Genomic DNA, 7,316 nt, shown 5'->3' on the forward strand with positions numbered 1-7,316 from the left:
CGCGTAACGGGTTGTGTTTACGCCGTTCCTGCAGCGCCATCTCCAGGGGTTGGGGTTCTCTTCCGCATCTCCAATCAGCATGGCGGACGTGCTCCACGATGGTGGCCGGCGTGAGGGTCTGAGGTTATTTAGGAAAAAACAAAGAAAAGCAAGAAGTGAATAATAATGAATATACAAATGCCAAAATTGGCGAATATATATAAATACCGATACCCATTTGTTTATCTAGGGATGTATATGTTTGTACTTAATAAAGCAACAAATCAATAAATCAATGAACAAAAAAATTTGTCAATGAGGAAAGGATAGAGGGGTATATTCATATCTAAATAGATATCTATATATTTTAATTATATAGATGTTTCTATACTCATATCTATATCGATACATGTATATATGTACATATACATCAATTGATGTTTATTTTTATATTTATGGTGATATGTATATTTCACCTTTTTTATTTGTGGCATTCCAGTTCAGTTGTGTCATTTATTCTTTTCCCGTGGATCTACACCTACTTTTTTAGGACGTATAGGCATTCCGTCTCGCATCCAGGGTTGCGTATGCACTGAAGCACCCCGTCGGACAAAAATTAGCAAGGGGTTTGCGAAGCCCATCTCAACTGAGCGTTGATTGCTATCTTCTTTGATCTCCTGAGGAGCCGCAACGCGTGATTCCGTTGCCCCTGCCACCCAACACAATGACAACTTTCAACGAACAGTTTGCAGGCACATTGTGCAGTTTTATTGAGGTGTAGTCCACATCCCTATTTTAGGAATGGACGCACGATGTACCTGTAGAGGATGATGAGGGTCCATAAAACGAGCCATGGGACAACATGTACTCCGGGACAATTGTCTGGCGTTGGCCAGAGGAGGTCTTGTGCCGACGGCATCACTGATTGATGGCCAGTGATTTTGGGGCTTCGATCTTTGGTGCTTTAAGGAATGGAACGGCGCTGGCTGACCAGGTGCCACTCGCTATCTGATCTGTCCTGGATGTGGCTTAAGAGACGGTGCGGCCGCGTGCAGAGGAGGGAAAGGAAATAGGACATTGTGTGGACATGCAAGTGGACGTGTCAGGGCGTCACAATATCCCTCAAGAAGTGTGGAACCCCCGAATTGATGATTCGACCATCCTGATAAAACTGTCTGGGCTGGAAGTGAGTGCGCTGACTTCCGTTTTACCGAAATTTCCTCCATCTGACAGACTGCGCAGCTGACGTGGAGGGACATCATGCGCACCTGATTCCGGCGGGTACGATGCCGTTTCCCACATTTGAGGGCGATTTTCCCGATGATGCACTCCGTCATCCTCATTTGTTTCCCTTAACAACACGACGCCTCGCGGGGTTGGTGCTGAGCGAAGAAAGCCCTCCGTCTCGGTTGGAACCAAAACGGAGAGTCCATGAAGAGGCATGCTGCTCGCGACTGGTTGATCCTTGACCTGTGACGAGTCTGTTTGCCGCCGTGGAGCATCACATTCGCTTGATTGCAGCGCCCTCTACAAATTGCACAGTTCTTGTGCTCCTGAGTAATGCCGATAAGGGCGGATTGCATGGTGGTGTTTTATTGCTGGAAGGCAACTGTGAGGAGGAAAAATATTATTTGTTTTTCTTTGTTCCTGAACGAGACGAATCCGTTCTTTGGTTCAAGTACGAATGTCTTGTCGCAGTTCTGGTTGGCCGCTGGTGGCTTTGGTGTTTGTTCCAATCAATGGCTCTCACTGGCGGTTCCACGGCCTAATACCGACTGGTGCCGTCGTTTTTGGCCAACGTTGCTTGGCCCATCAATTGTTTGCACAACTGGACAACAAAGTTTTCTGTTGGCGTGGATCATGTTTTGCAGAATATGATCACAACAGCTGTTGAGCGGGATGGTGGTTGTTGCGTCCTGTATGACTATGGCAATGTTCTTGCGGATTTCACTCTGTTGCGTGTAAATGATGTCACATCTGTGCCCCTTTGTGTGGCAGAGGCCTGAACCAACGGAGGACAGAGTGTTGTGATGAAACACAGCACAGAGAACCCTTATGTTGCTCATCGTTGTGCTTGTTTTCACTGCGAGCTTCGACGTGGGAACATTTTATTTTGTGCGGTATGGAGAGCACTCATCCGGTGGCATATCGCCGTGTGGTGGTCTCCGGTTCAAAGGACCCTGTGGAATACTTTGTGGGGGCGAAGGGTGAAGGCAGGACTGTCGTGCCCGCACCGACGGAGACGAAAACAGGGTGTTTGATGTGCCCTTTAACATTGCGCTCCCAATTGCGTCATTGGATGCGTGCAGAGCAGGTGGCTCTCCGGTGTCTGTTGGCTTCACGGCCAACCCGCTGGCCCCTTCTGAAGGACATTCAAGAGCATTCGTTCTCTGGGGGTGTTTCTGCAGGGTGGTCCGCACAGTGCAGAGTGCGTTTCATTGGGCCTTTTCTTTGGTGAGAGGATGGTCTGTTGCACTTCTTGGACCCCTGTGGTGAGGGGGAGGGTCATGGGGCAACATGCCCACCGTTTCGGTGTTGGCGCACCGCGCTCTTGTAGCCGCGTTACGCAGGAGGCATAATCCTTTGTAGCACGATGAAAGCAACGTCTTTTTTCTTTTTTTAGCAATGAACGGTCTTTTTTTTATGTTGTTTGGGTCTTTCTGCTGGATAACGAGTCCACAAATGGTTGCGAGGGATGTGCGGCAGCAGGGTTTGAGTGCCGGTTTGTTCTTTTTCTGACGGGCGGTGTTTAGGAATTACAGGCGCTTGCAGATGTCATTGCCGGTGTGAGGGCAGGTGTTTCAGCTTCCCGAAGCGCGGCTGTTGGGAAGACGAGTTTCACTCTTGCAGCTGAGGCAGGCATCAAAGGGGCGAATGTGCGTGCTCACCACCCTACTTTCTGTACTGTTTTGCCGCGACGACTGTATCTGATCGCCAGCCACGTTAGGCCGTTGCCATGTGGCCGCAGCGTTTTCTTGAGGGGATCGAGAGGCCGCAGGGCACGGCAGTTGCATTCATCCGTGGAAGTGTCACGGGGGAAGAAATGCGGGCCCTTCGGCGTCTGGCATCTCGCTGTCTTTTGACGCTATATTCGGTGAGTCCGTGGGTGCTGTCTGGTGCTCCTGCCTTTTACTGAATGATTGAAGCTGCTGAGATGTGGAGGGCATTTGCCTTACCTTTTTTTGTTATCTTTGTCGCACGCCGTGTTCGAGATGGTTTTCGATTGCCGCATTGCGTGGGGTGCTGCAAGGCAATACTTTGTGCCACGCGATTGTGTGGTGGGAGCCATGCGGTGGAAATATTTGACGTCGTTGAGGTGCCCTTGGAGGGTGGGGGTGGCGATCCTCCGGCGCGGGTGATCACTGACAGGTTCACACGCCCCTTTGAATTTTCTGTCCCTTCTTTGTACTTTAATGAACTGACCGCGGACATTGCAGAATATATTCAGGTGGCTGCGGTGCCCCATACATTCAATGTGTTTTCCTCCGCGCCGTCAACTTCGGCAGTTGACCGACCGGTGTCTTTGAAGGATTTGGGAGGAGGATTTGTTTAATTTGTTCCGTGGCTGGAGTCACTTTTTCCATTCCTGTCGGCTAGGCACGCCCACACCGTTACTTTGCGTTCTTTTCCCTCAGTGGGAGGAAAGGGTGATGACGAACCTCGAGAGACAGTGGCTTTTTTTTTATTATTGCTGAGGGATGGATCAGCGGCAGTTGATGCATCAGCCCTTCCTGAGGGTCGGCGACAGAAACTCTGTGGCTGAGACGATTTGGATGGGAGTTCACGGGGCAAAATCCGCGCTTTATTTCCGTGCTTATGCCGACGGAATGTAAGTATTTGCCCTTTCTTGTGATCTTTCGGGTGTGTCGTGACTCTCCATTTAGGAGAACACGAGGCGTTATTGTCGGTGCTAGTTTGTCAGACAGCACGGTTCTTTTCGGGTGTGTGATCCGACTGTGTGTTGGGTCGGTTGAAGGAGAGGACGTGGATGGGCCGCGCTTACCCGACTGCTGCGTCTCATTTTTGCTGAACGCCCTGACCAAATTGCTGCTCCCCTTTTGCTTGCTTTACCGGGCCTGGCGACCTCTTGAGGAGCGGTGCGACGGCGTGGACTGTCAGGCTGCTGAGGAGGCCGTGGCTGCGCGGGATGTCCTGCGGAATTTTTTTGTTTTTCAGGGCTACTGTAGAGAAGAGGACATTTTATGCCTCCTCCACTTCCAGGAGAGTCAATGGAGGGATCACGGTTGTGGGATCTCACTTCACGAGGGCCTGCGCTCGTTGATCGCGTCGACGGTGCGCTCCGTGTGTCTGCGACCCTTGCCGACACATCCCGCCGTTTTTCTTCCGGTGAACGGGAAAATTCACCGACACACAGAGCAGGTGGTGGGGGATATTGCAGCGAGGAACGCTTTAAAGGTGCTGCAATCAGGGAGCGCTGCTAGCAAGGATCCCGCAGCACTTGGGATTCTGCTCGCACCTAATTTCTGCTGACTGTCTGTTGGTTGGTGCTGTTTGCCGGAGGGTGTATTGGCCCGTGCGCAAACGTCAGTGTCTCTGCTTCTGTTTGCGGCCACACAATGCCTGAGCCGTTGTTGACGGGGGAGAGCAATTACTGTGGCGGTTACGACGACGCTGATGTGTTACACTGCAGATGGTGGCACCACCCACTCTTCTGCCACGCCCTGTTTTGGTGCTTTTAAAATTTTAATTTTATTTCTCACACACAAACATACACAATAAGAAGTAAACTACTACCAACCGCCAATCGCTACTGTGAAATTCGAGGGATCTGAAAGCACCCACAGTACAAACAAACCGCCCACACACACGTATTTATATGCTCTCACGTGTTGCTGCTGTGAAGGCACCCCGCACACACAACCGTCGCCGCGTGACCGGATCCAGCGGAGGGAGGAGAGAAGGAGGAGAGAGTGAGCCGCAGAGGCCCAACATGTCCCGGCGTGTGTTTGCTTCCGCGGTGCTGTTCCTTCTTGTCGTGATGTGGATGTGCTGCGGCAGTGGGGCTGTACACGCTGAGCAGGCAGAGAGCGCTGTTGATCCGTTCACAGGGGTTGGATGGATATCCTCTCAATGGGAAGCCCCTACAAAAGGTAATGAGAAATTTTTTTTGCTCCACGTTCCTAGCCTTTTTGAGGCGAACAGTGCTGTGTTTGTCGTTGCTGAAGCGCAGTGCAAGGAGAATGACAAAGGCTGCAGCCGTACTGGGATTGCGTAAAGGCACCTCGATCTAACTGATGATAAGCCAACGGAGATACTGACGGAGAGCACAATTTAGGTGGTGCAGTTCCCAGAGGGTGCTGCTACGGGTACAGTCGAGGCAGCAGCCACGATGCGGCCAACGACAGTTGTGTCTGGCGACAGTGTCTACATGCTTTTGAGAAATCAGAGCGCCAAACCGTCGGAGGGTGAATTGGCTACTGCACGTGACTGGGGATTTTTGCTGGTGAAGGGGAGTGTCAGTAGTGGCAATGAAATCACGTGGAATGAGCCCCATGCAGTGACGTTTGGAAACGACGAATATGTTACTAAATCCATGACCCAGTTGGTTTCTGGCGGAGGATCGGATATTAGGACGAAGGACGGTACGCCCATATTTCCCATGCAGGCCACAGAGAAGAACAGAAAGGATTCATCGCTGTCCATGCGCTTTGATAGGTCAGAGCGTAATTGGAGGCCTTCCTGCAGAGCGGCTGGTGATGACTGCATGGATCCGACCATCGTGGAGTGGGGAGAAGAAAACGGACGTCTTATGATGGCTTCTTGTGAGCAAGATTACCGTGACGTGTACGTGTACATTGCGAGTGAGGGATCTGGATACATATGGTGAGCCAATTACCCGCGTGTGGGGCAACTCACATGGTCGAAAGGGGCACGGCGTCCAGAATGGCTTCATCAAAGTGACGATTAAGAACAAGGATGTGATGCTCGTCACCGCGCCGGTGTTATCCGGGGAGAACGGAAAAGACAGTAAAGAAAAGGGTCGGCTCCACCTTTGGGTGACGGATAAGGCACGCGTGTATGATGTTGGGCCGACCCTGGCTCAGCCGGCCACCTCAACGTGGTGCCAGGGTCTAGTACTCTTTGCTAGAGAGGAAGCTAAGCGCCTGCTGCCCATCCGCTGCCCATCCGCTGCACGCGGAGAGGCAGGAGGCGCCGCACAAACGGGTCGGAAGGGCACCAGATGGAGCCATGTACATGGCTGCCCGCGGAGCGGTATTTCCATCCGCTGCTGAATTCCATCGGCGCTTATCAGCGCTATACATACTGTTTGCGTGCCGTATGTGACGCGCAACGACAAAAGCTACTGCTAAGCGGAGACATTGAGCAGAACCCAGGCCCCATAGCAGTACTCCAGATGAACGTTTCTTGCCTCACGCCGTCAAAACTCGCAACATTAATGGCGCAAGGAGCAGACATAATAGCCATCCAGGAGACTTGGAAGTCGTCAGAGCAGATCGCCAGCATGCATACTGGAGATTATGTGCTCTATGCACAGTCGCGCATCGGCAAGGGAGGCGGTGTGGCGGTGCTGGTGCAGAAAACTCTCCGCTCCAAGCGTATACCTCTCACCATCCCCCAGCATGACACCAGCCTTGAAGTGGTGGTGCTCCAGGTTGCTCTGGACCAGAACCGTGATCTTATTGTAGCGAGTGCCTATATGAGACCACCACCGCAAGTAACGTAATCCTTCAGGCGGTTAGCAAACTGCCTTCCAGCCTCGTCGCCGCTCCTGCTGTGCGGGGATTTCAACATGCATCACCCACAGTGGGAGCCATTCTTGGAGTCTTCTCCAAGCGAGGTTGCCGCAGAATTTTTAGAACTGTGCACGGATGCGGGACTCACCTTGGTTAACACCCCTGGTGAGATCACGTATGCTCGTGGCACAAGAGAACGATCCTGTATCGATCTGACATGGTCAAATGCTTTGACTGTGCCAGATTGGTCAGCTTCCGTGTCGCCGCTCATTGATCATTATATGCTAACATTCACGCCGCATCAGGCATTTATGGATACCATACCTTCGGCACCCCCTTCGGCACCTAAGATATTCTACAGTTGGGGGAAGTGCAATTGGGATTTATTCGTCAAGGACCTCGACGCACAACCTCCGGCATACGACTATAAAAAGCAGTCCACCGGCATTAAATCTTTCACGAGAGCGTTTATAACTTCGTATCGATGACATTGCCCCCGCGGCATGCACAAGGATGGTCCCAGGCTTTGGGACGACACTCTCATGGAGGCAGAGCGGATTGCTACCGACAGCAAGGCCCGCTATCTACAGTTACCGACGCCTGACCGTGAGGCAGAAATGC

At 51.8% G+C, this 7,316-nt stretch overlaps 2 pseudogenes, besides 4 other annotated features; both read left to right on the plus strand.

Moving 5' to 3' along the window:
* Positions 1 to 4,377: a sequence feature (areas not merged during assembly with more than two copies in the genome that could not be assigned to a particular haplotype).
* Positions 314 to 450: a microsatellite.
* Tc00.1047053508835.10 lies at positions 491 to 3,841 on the plus strand (annotated as a pseudogene).
* Positions 4,378 to 7,316: a sequence feature (heterozygous, non-Esmeraldo-like haplotype).
* Positions 4,674 to 4,695: a sequence feature (AT_rich).
* On the plus strand, positions 4,817 to 6,088 carry Tc00.1047053508835.30 (annotated as a pseudogene).

The sequence above is a fragment of the Trypanosoma cruzi genome, genomic scaffold, assembly GCF_000209065.1.
Source record: "Trypanosoma cruzi strain CL Brener 1047053517071 genomic scaffold, whole genome shotgun sequence".
NCBI lineage: Eukaryota > Euglenozoa > Kinetoplastea > Trypanosomatida > Trypanosomatidae > Trypanosoma > Trypanosoma cruzi.